This window comes from Taeniopygia guttata, chromosome 3 (assembly GCF_048771995.1).
Source record: "Taeniopygia guttata chromosome 3, bTaeGut7.mat, whole genome shotgun sequence".
In the NCBI taxonomy this organism is placed as follows: domain Eukaryota; kingdom Metazoa; phylum Chordata; class Aves; order Passeriformes; family Estrildidae; genus Taeniopygia; species Taeniopygia guttata.
Window position 1 is genome coordinate 75,729,692 of NC_133027.1, and position 16,947 is coordinate 75,746,638.

At 38.4% G+C, this 16,947-nt stretch overlaps 1 protein-coding gene and 1 long non-coding RNA gene across 4 annotated transcripts in view; both read left to right on the forward strand.

The window, feature by feature from the left end:
• Positions 1-16,947, forward strand: part of PDE10A (phosphodiesterase 10A) — a 341,642-nt gene that overhangs the window by 19,791 nt on the left and 304,904 nt on the right. The gene's annotated exons all lie outside the window — the stretch shown is intronic.
• LOC140683514 (uncharacterized) overlaps positions 9,081-16,947 on the forward strand; it is a 110,447-nt gene continuing 102,580 nt past the window's right edge. For both annotated transcript variants that reach the window (XR_012054701.1, XR_012054700.1), the window contains exon 1: positions 9,081-10,272. This is a non-coding gene — a long non-coding RNA (uncharacterized lncRNA). The remainder of the gene's footprint in view (positions 10,273-16,947) is intronic.

Below are 16,947 nucleotides of genomic sequence, written 5' to 3' on the forward strand. Positions count from 1 at the left end.
ACCATGCTGTCTCAGGTGGTCTTGGATCCTCCCAAAGAACAGGCAAACAGTTCTTATGTGGAGAAAGAGAATTAGAGGAGCAGCTTCTATGTCTGTCAGCAGAGGATGAATTTTTACCCTGGAGCAGAATGACGTGAACCTGGCACCATGATGTTTCCATACATCCATTTTAAACCTCAAGACATGAGAGGTGAAAGAGCTGTTCTCATTTTCCTCTATTGGCATGAAGTTAACATTGACCCTTAATTGCTAAATTATTTTGCATGCTTCCATACTATTGAAAAGTCAGACAAAGTTGAGAGAGAATAAGCTGGTTTTCAATCATCTTTCCCTTTTTTTTTTTCACAGTTCATTGTACCATCACTAAATGATTTTTGTACCTATTCATTATTTTTGTCCTCTTGCTTGCAATCTCTCTGAATGTGTCTAGTTACTCTGCTGTGATTAGTGACATGTGGCCTAGGAGAGTTAATTGATACCTCATTTGAGTAATGTTTCTATAAGAAGACTGGTGCTCTGTAGGTGTCTGTCTTTTCTCCCCTCTTTAGGAAGTATGCAAGCTCCTATTCTCCAGGGTTTTAAGAGTAAACCTTTAAGATCAGACATCTAAAGGTTTTATCTCACTTAGTCTGAGATTCTCTGCTCCAACATTGTCCCTCTTCACACACTTGAAGATATGCTATTGTTCTGGCGTAGAAATGAATTTCTGCAAATTTTGAGTGGAAGAGTGGAGACTTGGTCTGAAAATTTCCAGAGCTTTTACTGAATGACTCTGTGTTTCCATGTTACTCTCTTGAGTCTGTGCCTTCCAGGTGTTTTCAGTGTTTCCTTATGTATATGTCAGCAGTGCTTACACATTGTGGTTGCGAATGTCAATATGCAGTCAGACTGGTTTTTACCCAATTTTGAAAATCTGGAATCTGTTTTTCTCCTTTATGTATAAATTATTTTTAAAAAACATTTTAAAAATTGAAGTCCTGTTAACTCAAAATATTTTTTTTTAATTCTGAAATGCCTTCCTAGATTGAGACTGGTATTTGTGTGGTTTTGATAAATGGCAGTTGCATTTACTTAGCTGTTGCTCAGTAGTGTTAGCTATTTTTCATATGTCTGATGAATGAGGTTCTCTGTCACTCTTATGTTCCAAAGCTTGATTAAAAACATGCTTTCGCTTTCAAATTGAGCCAAATTTTTTTTTTTTTTTGGTTACAATCAGGGCTAGTAAATTTGCTGAAGTAAATCAGTGATGACTTTGATTTCAACTTATATCACAAACTTGTCCCCACATGAAAGCCAATGTTTAGCCCTTACAAGTTATAAGGAAGTACTAAACTGTTTCTTTTTCTACTGATCTGTGGAATTAGGTTGGAAAAATTTTGAGTAGCTAAGCCATACAAATGGCAATTTCTTGTATACCTCCTCTTCTGTTTTCATAATTATGGCTGGTTTTTTTCCTTTTTCCTATGTGGAGTGGGGAGATGGAGACTTTTCATAGAATGACTTAATACATTATGGTTTTACAGTATTTACAGTGAATTAATTTGATATTTCAAAAATGCAGTCATGCAAAATAGGATGGCATTTCAGGGTAAGACAAAATATAATAAAGCATGAGAGTTATCAGCACAAAGTACTAGAAACTATACAGGAAAAAAATATTTCCCCAGAATGTGTGATTAAAGCTGACTACCTGAACATGCTGGAAGATATTTGTAAAGACTAAAACTAATTCAAAATTCTAAGAGCTTGCCCCTGCAGTTTTTGATCTGGCTTTGTTATAGGAAGAGCATGGGCAAACTTCTTTTAAAACCAGACATCTTATGCACATTCTCACATGGGATTCAATATTTCATAGTTCTCAGTTCAAAAGAAAAATAAGATCTGATGGTATTGGGTATGTGTCAATATAGAAATTTTAATGCCCTAAAATAAAACCCAGAATCTGAAATATTTTTATTCACAGCGAAATTTCCTATCTTACAATTAGCTAAAAGAATGCCTTGTGAGTAAAGACTAGTTCTCAGAATAGGCATGTGTGAATAGGTCTCTGTTAATTTTAAAATAATAACATTTTCAGATTTGCATAGCTGAAATGTTAAAAGTTTCAACAGTAGTTCTGAAACAGCAGTGAAATGTAAAATCTTAGGTTTCATGGTTTTGGCAAAGACTTCAGTAGGACTGACTTTTCTCCTTAATCAGTGTAGACTGTTTTTGGACCTAATATATGTTAACAGTTTTGTTAAGTTTTGATTCATATTCTCTGAAGATGCTTAGAGCATTATCTTTCTCATTGGTGGCCAAGTGACAACAGGGCATGAGCATTCATCTTTGAATTCGTTCTTCTGTGACAGGGAAGTTGTTACAAAGAGGGGCTGCTTTCTAAACTACCAAATAAGCTGCTTTGAGAGGTGGTGCTTGGCTCAGGACCATTTCTTATGAGTAAATATGTTTGTCACTTGTCTCTCTGTCCTTCCACTCCCCTCTTGTACTGCTCAGGGATGTGTTGAGTGACTTCCTTGCAGGCAGGGCTGGTTGGAGGACCTGTGAGATAGTTTCATAGACTTTGTCAGCTGTGGCAAAACCAGAATTGTCTTTTTTGGAAGGTACTTGCTTTCATCTTGGCACGCCCACCTTTTGTTTCTGATTACAAACAAAGCACATGTAGTAAAAGCTCATTACTCCTTCTGTTTTATCCAGTTGCCTTCAACCACAGTTTTCTGTGGTAGTATTTGGGTAATTTTTTGCAGCCAGGGAACTTCATCGCCTCTGTGTGATGTACCAAAAAAATGGGTGCTGGATATCAAGGAAACAACAGGGAAATTTGCTTTGGGAGGATCTGTGGAACATGGAAAATGGAACTTAATTAGTGTATGTAGGAGAAATACCATTTCCCTTAGGAAAAAGTTACACTGATTTTATTAGTCAAGTAACAAGACAGTTCTGTAGACATTAATTGTTAAAAGAGGCTTCAGTTTTTTAGATAGAAGAAAACGGGGTCATTCTGTTGATGTGGAGGTCTAAAAAAAGACTTGTTTTTTCTTTTTTTATCTACCTTCTTTTTTCTTTCCTTCCAGCTTCCAGGAAGAAAGAAATGTTTTCTAGCTAAATACTGTTTCCAAGGTTCAAAAATACCCATGCAACTTCAATGGTTTCTACTTATTTTTGTTAAACATCTGTGGCTTTTCTTGTCAATGATTTCAGACAGCTCTAAACTGTATTCTTAAATAATTTACAGTTAATAATAAGAAAAATAATAGCAACAGCAATAACAAATTTTGAAAATTTTATGACCTGAACATTTAAATTAATTCTTCTTTATCCAATAAAGGATATCTCCTTTAGCTCCTTATATCTTAATATATAAGGCTGTGATGATAGAAATTTCCTTATGCTAGGGAAAACCATCCTATCAGCTTCAAATTTGTCAGCTGTCTTTAACAAAAAAAATTACATATTTTAATATATGTATTATATTAAATAATAATAATACTGTACCCATTGCATTATGGGGAGAATTGTTCATACGGCATCAAACTGTTTAAGATAGCTGTGTAGCTCTAATTCGAAGTTACTTTAATTTTTCTGTGTTATAGGAGGGTTTTGTCCACCTTCTCCCACAACTGAGTTTGGTTATTAAGGAAGTGGTTCATGCCCTAAAGGGGGAATATGTAAACAAGGCAAGAACTCTATCATTTTGGGGCACAAGTCACTGATGATGATTCCCATCTCTTTGAATTTACAGATGTCTCACTGTAAATCATTTAATCATAGCTGGTCAGCTTAGGTTGCCTTTGTATTCAGTGGAGAATATTTACAGTGAGACACAGGCACCACCAGATGGTGATTCATCTAATCTATTTTAGACACCTATTTTAAGACAAGATGAATCACCCACTGGAGGAGCCTTTCTCCTAGAATCACAGAAAAATTTAGACTAGCAGGGCCCTCTTAAAGTCACTGATCCAACCCCTCATTCAAATCTTGGCTAACTTCCAATTTAGATCAGATTGCTCAAGGCTTATCCAGTTGAGTTTTGAAAATGTCCAAGGATGAAGAGTTTGCAGCCCCTCTGAGCACCTTTATCAGTACTAAACCACTTTGATTATTTTTTTCCTTATGTCTGATGAGAATTTCCAGCATCATAATTTGTCACAAATTGTCTCTTCTTTTGTTGTGCACTTGTGAGAAAACTCTTATGTCACCTTCTCTACAACTCGCCTTTAGCTTGTTGAATTCAGCAATTGGCTTTTGGTTTACTCCTTTTCAAGTAACCTAACCTAGTTCCTCTAGCCTCCCCTGGCATGTCATCTAGCACCTTCAGCTATTTAAATAAGTCTTGGGCATTTGGTGTTCCACTACTGTATTTTCTCCAGTTTGTCAACACCCTGTTGTTTGACATCTGTTTTTGCAGAGCTGCTGTCCAACCAGTTGGTCCCCAGTTTGTACTGATTTTTTTTCTCTCTGTTGACTGAAAAGGAAGGCAGGGGTTAAAGTTAGGTCATGTAAATAACAACAGCTGATTTCTATAACTAGATTAAATATTAAATTCAGATATGCTGCTATACTTGTAATTTTATGCCTTGAAATCCCATCTGCTTGTTCAATGCTCAGAGTTTGGATGTACCAGATGGATATGTTCTCAATCAACATATAATAAGTCTGCTTGAACTGAGTACCACAGGGGTATATCCTGACACTTGTCAACGAATATCTTTGGCAGTGATCTGGAGGGGATGATGGAGGGCTTGCTCTTAGTTTGCAGATGATACCAAACTGTAGGAACCAGTCAAAACACTTAAAGGCAGAGCCACATTTGAGGGAACTAGATGGGATGCACAGAAGGGCCAGCAGGAGCTTTATAAAATTTAGTAAGGACAGCAAATGCCAAATCCCACACCTGGGCTGAAACCCTGCCTTGGAACAATACAGGCCAGGGAACAGCTGGGCAGAAAAGAACTTTATGTGGAAGACAAAGTGCATATAGGTCAGGAGCGTGCCTTGGCAGTGGAGGCAGCAGCTGACAGCCTGCTGAGCTATAGTGACAGGAGTATGGCATGTAGGTAGAGGCATGTGGTTATGTGCCTCTACTCAGCAATTGTGTAGGCTGCCCCTGGAGTACTGTGTCCAGTTTTGGATCCCCAAGTACAAGAAAGGCATTCCTAAATTATATAGAGTTTAGAGGAGGGTCACCAAGATGGCCATGGCTGGCGTACATGGCAGGTGAAGAGAGACTGAAGGACTTGGGCTTGTTCAGCCTAGAGAAGAGGTGACTGCAGCTGCAGCTACTAGTAGTCCAGCAATTTCTAGATAAAATCTCTGAATTTCTTCAGAGCAGTGCATGACAGAAGGACAAGAGACCTGAGTTGCAACAAGGGGTTTAGGTTGTCTATAAATGAAAAGCTTTTTCATTCTGAAGTCAGTCAAGCAATGAAGCAAGTTGTTCAACTTTCACCGTTGAAGGTTTTCAAGACTCAGTTGATAAAACCCTGGTCTTAGCTTCATCTTGCTTTGAGCAAAAGGTTGGACTAGAAAACTCCAGAGACCTGTCCAAGCTGAATTATTCTATGATTTCTGTGAATTGCATTTAGCATCTTTATCTTGCCTTTTACATTTTTTTTCCCCTTTGGGGAGAGGAGGCAGGTGCAGAGACTTCTTAAAATCCTGTGTAGGAAATGAGAAGTAATTCTGTAAGTTGGTGAAAATATGACATTTAGGCATAAATTTCATTAGTCACATTTCAGGTATTTCCATATATATCAATTGCTGCATTGTTTTTTTTCCTATATAGTAATAAATTCTTTAAAAAACACCTCTTTAGAAAGCAGTAGTTACTGAAGGGATCTCCAGATGAATGGGTTAAGATGCTATTCATACAATTACTAGACATAGATAAAAGTACTGCTTTTCAGCCTAATGAGTTTGTCCTTCATGCAGTCCCAAAACACTTGTGAGTACAGTGTTTCTCCATTCTGTGCTGTTCCTTTAAACAAAAATACCACTGGGCTAAATTCAGCTCTGCAGTCACTCTGATCTCAGATAGATCTCTGCAATCTTGTTGATTCAGCTTTAGTGATATAAAAAGAAAAAAGCAGTTGAATAGGTTCTTAAGACATTAATGGCTACGGCTATCAGGGTATTTTCAGAACTAACCTTAAAATACTTGAATGTGGAATTAGGCAAGTATCATGCTTTAAAAAGATGGTCCAGATGAATGTTTTTCTATGTTCAATCTTGTTCCAAAGTGGACCTCTGTGTCTGTGGATCTTCATTGCAAAACTATCCAGCATCTCAAATTTGTAAAGTTGGCTTAAAACGAGTTGCAGGGAGGAGTAAAAAAGGGCTCTTTTTGTTCTCTTAAGCAACCTAGATCTTTACCCTGCTCAGTGGATCTGTGAACCTGTCTGAAAGAACTAAAATCAGCCACAGAAATAATGTTTTGCAGCAACTACTGTCTGGGTCTTTTGGCAGACCTTGCTAAGCCATTGCAGTTTTAAAAGCCCACTCATGACTCGGGCAACAAAATGTACAAGTGGGAGACAGTTTCTTTACTCGGCTAGACTGGATGTGATTGACTCCTTCCAAGCTGGCTAGGTACTGGAGGATCTCTTGCCTTCTCCCCACCTGTGAGGTTCATATGACATGATTCAGCAGAATTATATCTGTGTTCCTGCTCACTTGCATGCTTGAAGACTTCCTGCCTCTGTATTTTTATGACCTGCAAAGCTCTACTGTCATCAGAGCAGTGTCAGCATGCTCACTTCTCTAAGCTATGGGTCGCATATGTTTTGAGCCTCCTGACTGCCAAAACTGAGGATGTATCCCTTGCTTTGGCTCCTTACATGCCTGTGTTCATTTCTTTGGGGTATTGAGGTGGAGGGGCTGAGGTGAGACAGGGAGCAGGACTCACCCAGGCTCTATGCTTGCCTCCAAGAAGTGGGAAGTACACTGTGGTGAGGTTTAGCTGCTGCTGACTTTTTGACAACAGTTTATGTTAATGTGTTACTGGCCTTAGGGAAAATAAATGGCTTCACTAGAAGGTATGGAAAATGTATACTAATCATAGCAGGAAGTACCTTTTCTTGAGGAGCAGATGGTTCACTGGGTTTTGGGCTAGGAAAAATGATTGCTGCCAGACTCAAGGACAGGAATCTAATGGGAACTGCTCTCTTATGGCAGAGTAGTAGAATGATTTCACTGTATTCAGAAAATTTCTGTCCAGTTAACACAAAATAGCTTTCCTTGCTAGCAGCTTTGATTTTCTTTTTCCATGTCTTTAAAATAAAAGTACTGGAGCTGCACTTCAAGGCTTTAAATGACTCTCTGCCTTCCTGGTGTGGAATGTCCTGTGTGCCATACGAGTGTGCTGGCTGCAGACTCTTTCTGTGTATTTGTCAGGCATCCATACAGGCACCCTTGAGCTTTGTCCTGTGCTATCTTGTCTGGGTAACCTGTATGTCTTGAAATTCCTCCTACATTTTGTTCCTGCATGCCAACTCTTCACACCACCTTAATTCCATATCTGGTGCATGTGGCCTAGGTGTTGCGGCTCACATTAATTGCTACCTTCTGCCAAGGGCCTGTGTATCACAGAGGACATACTTTATTTGCTGGGGTCTTTTTTTGTCCTGATAGTTTGCCAAAAGGCCTTTGAGGTAGGATCTTCATAGCATTAAAAAAAACCCCAAATATTGAAACCCATAAGCAAAATGTGCAGGTGCTTCTGGGCTACATATGTGAAATGCTAAAATGTGTGCTTTGCCTCATATGAAGGGATTTCCTTGAGTCAAGCTCACAGAAGCCCAAGTGTACAGAAACCCCCTGTATGTTGACAGATACACAGTGATTGAAGTTGGATGATGATAATATGCTATTTGTAGATACATACTTTTTAGATATAGCTTGTTACTTTGCTTTCCTGGTGAGGTAAACCTGCAATAGTGATGGGCACATTAATTCTATCAAAATTAGTAGTTTCCATCATCCATGCAGGTAGATTATTGATTATACTTAACTAGCATTCTGATAGCTAAATCACATTGAGAACAGTTTTTTAACAAGATTTTAATAGCTCTTATTGCAATGGTACCATAAACATATGTAGAAAGTACAAGAGTAAGAAAACCCAAGCTCCCCAAAAAAGAAACCCAAACCCATTTTTTCCTTATAATAGACAGATTTGGTCAATATCTAACATGAAAAATCAGTATCAGTATGTTAATGTTTTTTTCTTTCTGAGACAATCTAAAGCAAATTCTTCAGTGAGTTTAAATTTGTTTAAATGACATCTTCTTTTAAAGAATTATAAAAATTAGTTTAAATTTTTAACCTAAATTTTATTTAATCATGAGAAAATTCTTCTGTCCATCAATCTTGATAAATGCTAACAGTGCTTCGTACACAGGCTGAATCCAAGGCTATACACCATTTGACATACATGTGTCATAACTGCACTTCTCTAAAACTTCAATCAAGTTCTTCAAGCAGTCATTTTGATTTAAAAAAAACAGAAACAAAAAAACCCTTTTGAGGTGTCTTGAATGAAGAAAATGTAAAACATATGAACTGAATGTAGCCACAGCAGAGAGGGGCTACCATACAACATGCAAGAGTCAGTCCTTGAGGCGTAAATCACAGTAAGTTGTGGATCTTCTAAAAATGTCTGTTTTGCACATGCAAATCCAAGCTGTATAAACTTCTGTCCCAGAAGTTTCTACTTTGATGAGCTTTCACCATAATCCAAGTGTCTTGCTGGCTTGCTGTCTGCACTGCAGGCTCCAGGGCCTTCACACTCCATGAACTGGGCAGCTGCTCCATGCTTGCTGCTTCAGGCTGGGGGACTTTCACACTTCCAGCTGTGGCAGCTGCTAGGAAACCAGTAGATCATGAGATGAACATCTTGATAAAAGGAGCTGGAGGAGTTCTCGCCCACTGCCTGCTAACTCTGCAGCAGCCAGTGTACTTCGGCTTTGGGGAGCTTGTTCCTCCCTCCTAAAGTGGAGTGTACTGCAAGCCTTTTGTAGCAAATTCTGAGTCCTGACCAGCTGCCCTAGGAACTACCACATTCAGCCAAGTAAGTCAGTTGGATACTCTGGAAAAAACTGTTCAGAACCATTCTCTGCCATACTAAAGAAAAAAAAAAAAAAAAAGTAAGATTTACCATTACTTGTGAGTTGCATCTCATTTTCATGCCTGCTATTTGGGGATGTGTTTAACAGCTGTGTTCTCTGTATCTGCAGCACAGGAGTAGATCTGAGAATGTAACCTGAGATCATACAAAAGAGTGGTGGAAAATTTTGGGAGCCTGGATAATCTGAGGTGACAGCGCTTGAAACAAGTCACAACCAGACATAAACAAGCACTTGTGGTGGCTTGTGCCCATCGGGTTTTCTACCACATCTATTTCTGCAGAAGGGCTCTTCTTGTCCTTGGAGTGACAGAGGTGCTGGGCACTGCTTGCAGTCTTACTTTGCTACTGGGGTCTGTCAGGAGCTGGCAGGGGTGGTTCAGTGCTTCAGCCCCAACTGCCTTGAACCTACAAGTCTAAACGTGCTGCAGACCCCGATGAAGTTTTGCGTAATTTCTAAGTGTAGTTAAAAAAAACAATCCCTGAGAACTGTAAAAGACACAGCTGGGTTGCAGCAGCAGCAGCTTTCCATGCAAACATAGTATCTTATTTAATGGCTGTGAGCATTCCTTGTAGTCAATGGATGTGTTACAGGAAGAAAATGATTTAACAGTATCCTTCTGGACCAATTTTAAACAAAAAGTGAAGATTTTTTAGCAAGTAAATTATGTGCTGCTGAAGAGACAAAAAACACTTCTGGCATTTATCCTGCAGCCAAATGTAAAATAATGATATATTTTTCTTTTATGTAAGGCTGACTTGTTTTTGTATAGATAGTGGTCAATTTTGCAAAAACATCAAAAATATTTTTAATGTATAATTCTAAATTTGGAGGTTCTTTGTGGCATTAAAATGGAAGACACTGATCTGTATGCACCTGAATATTACAGATAAAACAGTAATTCATGATTTAGGGATAGGGATTTCATAAATTTAGTTTTGTTTTTTAGAAGTGTGCATTTCAAATTCAACTTTACACTGTGTGTGTGTGTATGTATGTCATTGCCCTCTACTGGACAGATTAAAGTAATTTTTTGAGCAATGCTGCCGGCTTGTTTGAAGTCTGTGGCTGTTACTTCACCACAATCGGAAGAGGGATGTCTTCACACTCCAAGTATTAAACAAGCATATGGAAATATCTCTTTAAGGTGGGTAGGTTTGTCTTTGTATTTTGTGTGCTTAACCAATAGATTTAATTTTTAATTTGCAAGAAACTCAAATGATTTGAGATCTTTGTTTATTTTGTGGAAAGTTGTACAAGATAAGACTGCTTATCCTTATTAACAGCAATCACTTATATGGGATGGACTTGAAAGATTCTCTTTTGTCTTGGTAAAATCTCTCAAATATTTCATAAAATGCAAAGATTCAGAAAATTATATTAGCAGTGAAAATAGAACTGTAATGGGCAATGTACTTGTGTTGTAGTTCATGGCTAGGTCAATGTAATATATCCTAATCCTTAAATTTTTATTTTAATTAAATGCTAAAATGAACAAAATTAGGATGGGTAAATAATTAAAACCAATTGTCTCACTGTTTTCACACTGCAGTAGGGGGACTTGATCCTGCCTTGTGCCCAAAGCCCTGTTTACTGGCAGTTTGGGCAGAATCAGCTATTTTTAGGTTAGATTTTTTTTTTTTTTTAATTGGTATCTGACTTTCTGCTGTTAACAGGACCTTGCTTGGAGGTGGCATCATTTGATACTGAGCAGGGACAACTCTCTGATGCTTTGAGGGTTTGGGTTCTAGGTTTCTGGGGAAGAAGAGGTGCAAAATAATCTCACATTACACCTCCCATTTAGTGAGGGCTGCTGCAACATGCAGCTTTTCATGCAGGACAGGAAGGATGGGTTTGGTAAGAGTGGAAGGAAGGTGACAGCTGCCACCAGTGAGTGGCACTTGGGAGGATATCTTATCTGGGGATGCTTTTCCCTTATCTCCTCCCCTAGTTGATAGCTGTTCTCTTCTGTGGCTAGATGGACATCTGTACACACTAAATGGAGAGGAAAATATTGCTGCTGTCTCCAAAGACAGTAGAGTTGAATTTTTAGTACAGTGTCACATAGAGAATGTTTGGTTGAACAGAAGATGAATAAACAGGTACTATATGATACAAAAGGATCTAAAGTTGGGATGGTGACCCCCAGAGAAAAAGAGGGAAGCCCCAGGCTTGCTCTGTGAGGACCTACTAGTGGAATTCCATGAGGTCTTAGGCCTCCAGCAAGTAATGTTTTGATGTTGACCTCTGGCACAAGTTGGGAGTCATGATGAAATGTTGAATGATCACAGAAATTTGAGAAGTTCTGTAAAAATAGAGGAGGGTTGGACTGTAACACAGAGGAAATTGTGCTATCTTGAGGACTTCAATAACAGTAGAAATGGGGGAAGATTGAGTATTTAAAGAGCAACATCATATTTGAAGGGTTCTTTTGGTCCTTTTCTCATCAAATAGATATTTAACAGTTACTGGTCTACAGGCGTAACTGTCTGAGATATGGTAGCCAGCACAGCTCATTTTAAAGCAGAATTTGATTTTAGTAAATATAATGGTATTCTGCTGACAAACTACCGTGACTTAGTTTGTAGCAGATTTTAGGACTAGTCTTCAGTCAGCAATGATATATCATCTCTTGAGTCCTGTGATTTTGTGCATGTCCTGTTTGTTTAATTAATTTTCTTCAGTTATTAGCACCAAACACAGTAGTAAAGGGAGAATCAACATCTCACTGATAAAAGAGACATACAGTAAAATGATACACAGAATGGAAACATTACCCGGACTTTGTACAATCCTTGTTATTTTCTCTGAAGTGTTTTAGAGCACCACTGTGCTCTTATGGCAGGAACACTAAGAAGCAGTATGAAATGAGACCTGAAGCTAAGCAAACCTGCACTGAGTCACCTGTAAAGTCATAAGCAGATGTTTTCAGTTCCCTTATACACACAGTTCATTAGAACTTGTGTACTTTAAGATATCTATCACTGTGCATTTAGTATAATCTAAACAGAAACATCTAGGCAGAGCTTAATCTCCTTGATGTTTCAGAAACAACTTTTTTTTGCTAACGTTTTAGAGTGTGATGAATTGGAATGATCAATAAAACAAAATAGCATAATGGTTTGCATACAGGATATGGATCTTTTGACAAGGTATCAGATTATAAATGAAACTCATCTGCATCTAGCCAGGAGGCACTATGTTTACTTATATAACCTGACTCCCTCACTATCAGTGCTCTAGCCCTTACCATGTTATGCCATTGAGAGGGAGAATAGCTTGAATCAGTCATGAACTGTTTTTAGCTTATATTTGGCAAGGGATAGGGTCAAAGGAAAGAGAAAATTAGGGGTAAGAGAAAAACTTGTCTGCCTAATTTAGATGTTTGAATGTTTTATGGTGGTTATTAGAGGTAGCAAGAGCTAATAGGGAGCAATTTTCACTAAAATTCACAATGCTGTGTATACAGCCGGGGTTGATGCTAGAATCTGGAAGAGATTTTCTACACAATCTTGATTTATTATTATTTTTCTTTGATTTTTAGTCATACCAGCACTGGATGCTGAAGAGAATAGGGAACTTGTAAACTAGTAGAATGGTTTCAGTATACTACACTTTGCATGGTATGTCAAAATGCAGAGACAAGTGCTATAACTGGAAGATGCCTCTAAGAGTGAAGTGGTGATCAGGAGGGCAAGTAATTCCTAAAAACATGCTGAACAGCAGAGATAGTTTCTGTAGATAGAACTGTGATAATAAAGCTGTGACAAGCTGATGGCTATTGACATATGAACACAAAGTACATGGAAGGATCTTTTTTTGGTGACTCCCATTGCTGTCCCAGAAAACTAAGCTAAAGAATTCCTGCCTGTCATAAATGGGAGTCAGTAAGGCTAGGAATGTTACTCAGTACATCAGAGTTAAGTTAATGAAGTGTGGGAATATTTTTTCAAAAATTTACCACCTACATGCCTAACAAAGCTCATTAAAATCTATTGACGAACAGAAGATATGTTAAATAATTTAAAGAAAACTTACCAGTTTCACTAGAAAACATGATGTCTTTTTTCTCACTTCATGGACTGAGCGAAAAAACATGCAACTACATCCTTGCTGCTACAATTTTTGAAGGAAAAGAATTAGGATTCAACAGTAGAGCTTCAGAGGTTGTTGGAGAAGCCACATAGCAAGAGCAGTTAAGAATGGAACTGTCTCAGGAAGGAAACAGAGATTCAGACACTAGTGGAGCCCATCCAGACAAAAGTGTCCTTCATGTTGTGAGACTGGGCTGGATCTAAAGCAAGCAGAGATGGCGAGGGTCCTGGCTACAGCACAAGAGGGATTTCAGGGTACTGGACATAGTGGTATGGAGGTTGAAATATGTGCAGGTTACCATTTATGAGAGGCACAGAACACAGAAGGCAGGTGGTTATTAAAGCACTTGGCAGTTTGTTGGAGGATAGCTGCAAACGTCTTGAAATGACAGGGGCTTCAATTAAACCATGCTTTCTATTCTTCCCTCATGCAACATCTTAAGTACAGTTTGAAAACATAATTCTGCCACCTAAACTTTGTGTTCCTTAGCCTCCATTCACAGAAGTCTTGCTTCTTCCAGTCTAGAAAATACAGTGCCCTGCCTGGTGGAGGAAGACCATAACGAATCAGTGTATGTCAAGGACTATAAACTCTTTAATTTTGACCAAATAATACAGTGTCTGTTTGTTATCAGAAATTCAGTCATGAGTATACTGGGCAAGATTTTCTGTCTATCTCACATTTATTAGCAAGGGATGTCAGTACCTGAAACATCTCTGATTTTGTAAAAGCATTATTCTAACCAGTGTTAGTTTGTTTTCTTTTTTTTTCTAAATCAGTCTAGAGAAAATCAAGTTCATGGCTGAGCAATATCTTAATGGTATGCAGAGAACGTGTTCAAGTGTAGGCCCATGTAATCTTCATTAAGTCTATGCTATAAATGCCAAGAAATCAGAGTCACTTCAAATAATTTAGATTAAGGTCTCTTTGAACTGTGTGGCTTGTTTCAAGGCCAATATCCTGCTTTTACTATGAGCAAGGAAGTCCTGCTGATGTTAGTACAATTCCAGGCATGCTTGCCAGGATATCAACAAGAAAGCCTTTTCCATTGACTTGGACTGGAGAACTCTATTTATCTTGCCTCTGCAGTTCCAGGACTCTGAAACTTGTCTTGTTTCTTGGATCAAAATATTTGGTGATCTTGCAGACACTCTGGGGAATAAACTTGTTCAACAGGATTTTGGATGGGACTAACCATATATGCCACAGAGAACTGAAAAGCTGGAGTGGCAGAAAGGAGCTTCTAGTTTTTCTTTTCTTAGATGAAAAGTTGGCAGAGCCATTATTTCAGATGCTGCTGGAATTCTGTTCAAATACTGCAAAAAGACTGCTTTGAAGATTTTGTTGTTGTTTTAAACAGGAGAGAAAAACTATTTAGTTAATGTGCTGGACCTGTGCATCGAAAGGGACGTGAGTGTCCTTATCCCTTCTTCACAGCTTAGAAAAGTAAGCTTGGCCTGCTCAAGCTGATGCATCACAGAGAATTGGATGTAGTGGTAGAGCTGTTTTTTTTACCCTGAAGGGACATCCAGTCTCCTAGAGAGTAAGGCTGAGGTAGCAGCCTACTGTCACTAGGTTCTTTTAAAACTACCAAAACTTCAATCACCAAATCAAGCTGTTTTGAAATGAACTCTGAGTTTAGTTAGAATTATGTGAGGGAGTCAATCCAGACTTGCAGCTACTAAATAAATGTGTATCAGAATAGAGCTTGATTTTCTTTTTTCCTTAAATTGAAATTTGCTGGAAAAGACTAAAGCCAGTAGCAAATTTCCACTTTGTTCTTCCAAAATATTTAATTTATGAAAAATCTGTGAGAAAAAGGGGGAAGGGTGATAGTTGTACATGAACTTCTGTTTTTTCATCTGTTGTAATTTTGGAGTGATTTTGCATTCTGTTTGACTATAAATTAAAATTTAAAATAAAGTTGCAGCATTGGTGTCAGAGATAAGTTATTGCTCTGGTGCTCCTGCTCTTAGAGATTATTTTCTCACCTATTTGGATTTTTAAGTGTTTAGTGTCTTTATGCTCTGCATCAACAGATTTCAGATGAGGAATTGTGTGCAGCATTTTCCAGCAAAATCTGTAATGATTTCTTTTGTATGATTTTTATTTTGGTAGTATGCTTATGTATTCAAAAGTTAAGGTTCCCATAGCAATGTTAACATGGCCACGTTGCACATATGCAGCATTTCCAATAACTGTTAATTTATGCTCACTCTGTATCTTGAATGTTGCTGAATTACTGTTGCTGTGGGAACCTAAACTTTTGAGCCTTCTGCCTTCTTTGCGTAGCTTAATGCCCATTGAACACCTTTCTTAATTTTTGAGAAGTGTATATATTAGAAAACAGTGGTCAAAATCAAAACATATTTTGAATGTATTTTCAAGTAAACAGTTTTAAATTCAATTTTCTATCTAAGGTAGTTACCCTAGAACAAATAGCACAATAACTGCACGGTCTGGGGTATGCCCCCAGTTCCTTCAGAAATCAAGTGCTGCTACAGGTGCTGGCATATTCCTCTACCCACATTTACCTCAACAGGCAGGGTTCTTTGAGTGTAGACCAGGGCCATCTTTGGCAGCAATTCCTGACCATGTAAGTGGGGATAAGGAATTCAGTGACATAGATACTATTTTCAAACCATGTGATGAGGCTCTTCTACCAGTAATAATATTTGTAGCATTCTCTGAAACTCACTTGATATACTTGTAATTTATTTTATCGTCTGCTCTCTAAATAATTTAGAGCAACTATTAACCAGATGTAGGTGATTGCAGGTTCTTCTTGAAATTAAACAGTAGGGGTCTCCAATTGTGCAATGACAACTTCTGCACTGTTCCTTTCAAAAGCACGATGATTTAAGGATTCGCCTGCATGAGGAAAATTGATTGGCAGGACTGTTCCCTTCTAACTATGAGGGTATAATTTAGCTGTTCTAGAATAACTCCCACATGTGGATGAAATATTCCAAAATGAAAATGATTTTATTCTATAACTATTATTTCACTTTGGGAATGGAGTAATTATCCCAGAATAAAATAATCACTCTACTTCCAGAGCAGAATAATTATTACAGAATCAGAGTTGCTTATTTTGGATTAGTGCATGAACACTGAGGAGCTGTTAGGAAGAAGTTTTTCTATATTTGCCCTCCCTAGTGTTCACAGGCTAGTGAATCCTGCTGGTCATACTGTGCAGCTGGTGGCCTTGAAGTTGTGTTGGGGAACATATGTGCTGCAAAGAAGGGTCCTCAGTCATATAACCTGAAGTTCCAGTTGAAAAAAACCATTTTTTTTAGGGGTTGATTATTAGTACAGGTGATTCCATAATAGTTGATTTAAATAGTGAGTCCATTCCTAATGTGACACAAAGGTCTGAGTGATTTTTGATGCTTGAAGCCTTTCTGGTAGGACTTATCCAGGGCCAAAGGGTTGGAGATTGGAGCTGCTCAAGAATGAAGCTGTGCCTGTAGGTTTGTAAGGCAATGCAGGGGAATACCAAGGGGATGGGTGAGTTTGCTCTTCACTAGGGTCTTCTGATGAGGATATCTTGAACCCTACTCCTGCCCTGGCCAAAGCAGGCTGTTCTTCCCAGGGGAGGATGAGTGGTTGGGTCCTGTGGGAGCCAGGTTAAAGGTGCTGGCCTGTGGCAGGCGCAGGAAGTCTCGGGATGCCTGTGTCTAAAGGGAACTTGACATACTTCCAGAGTCAGTGCAGTTCACTGGTG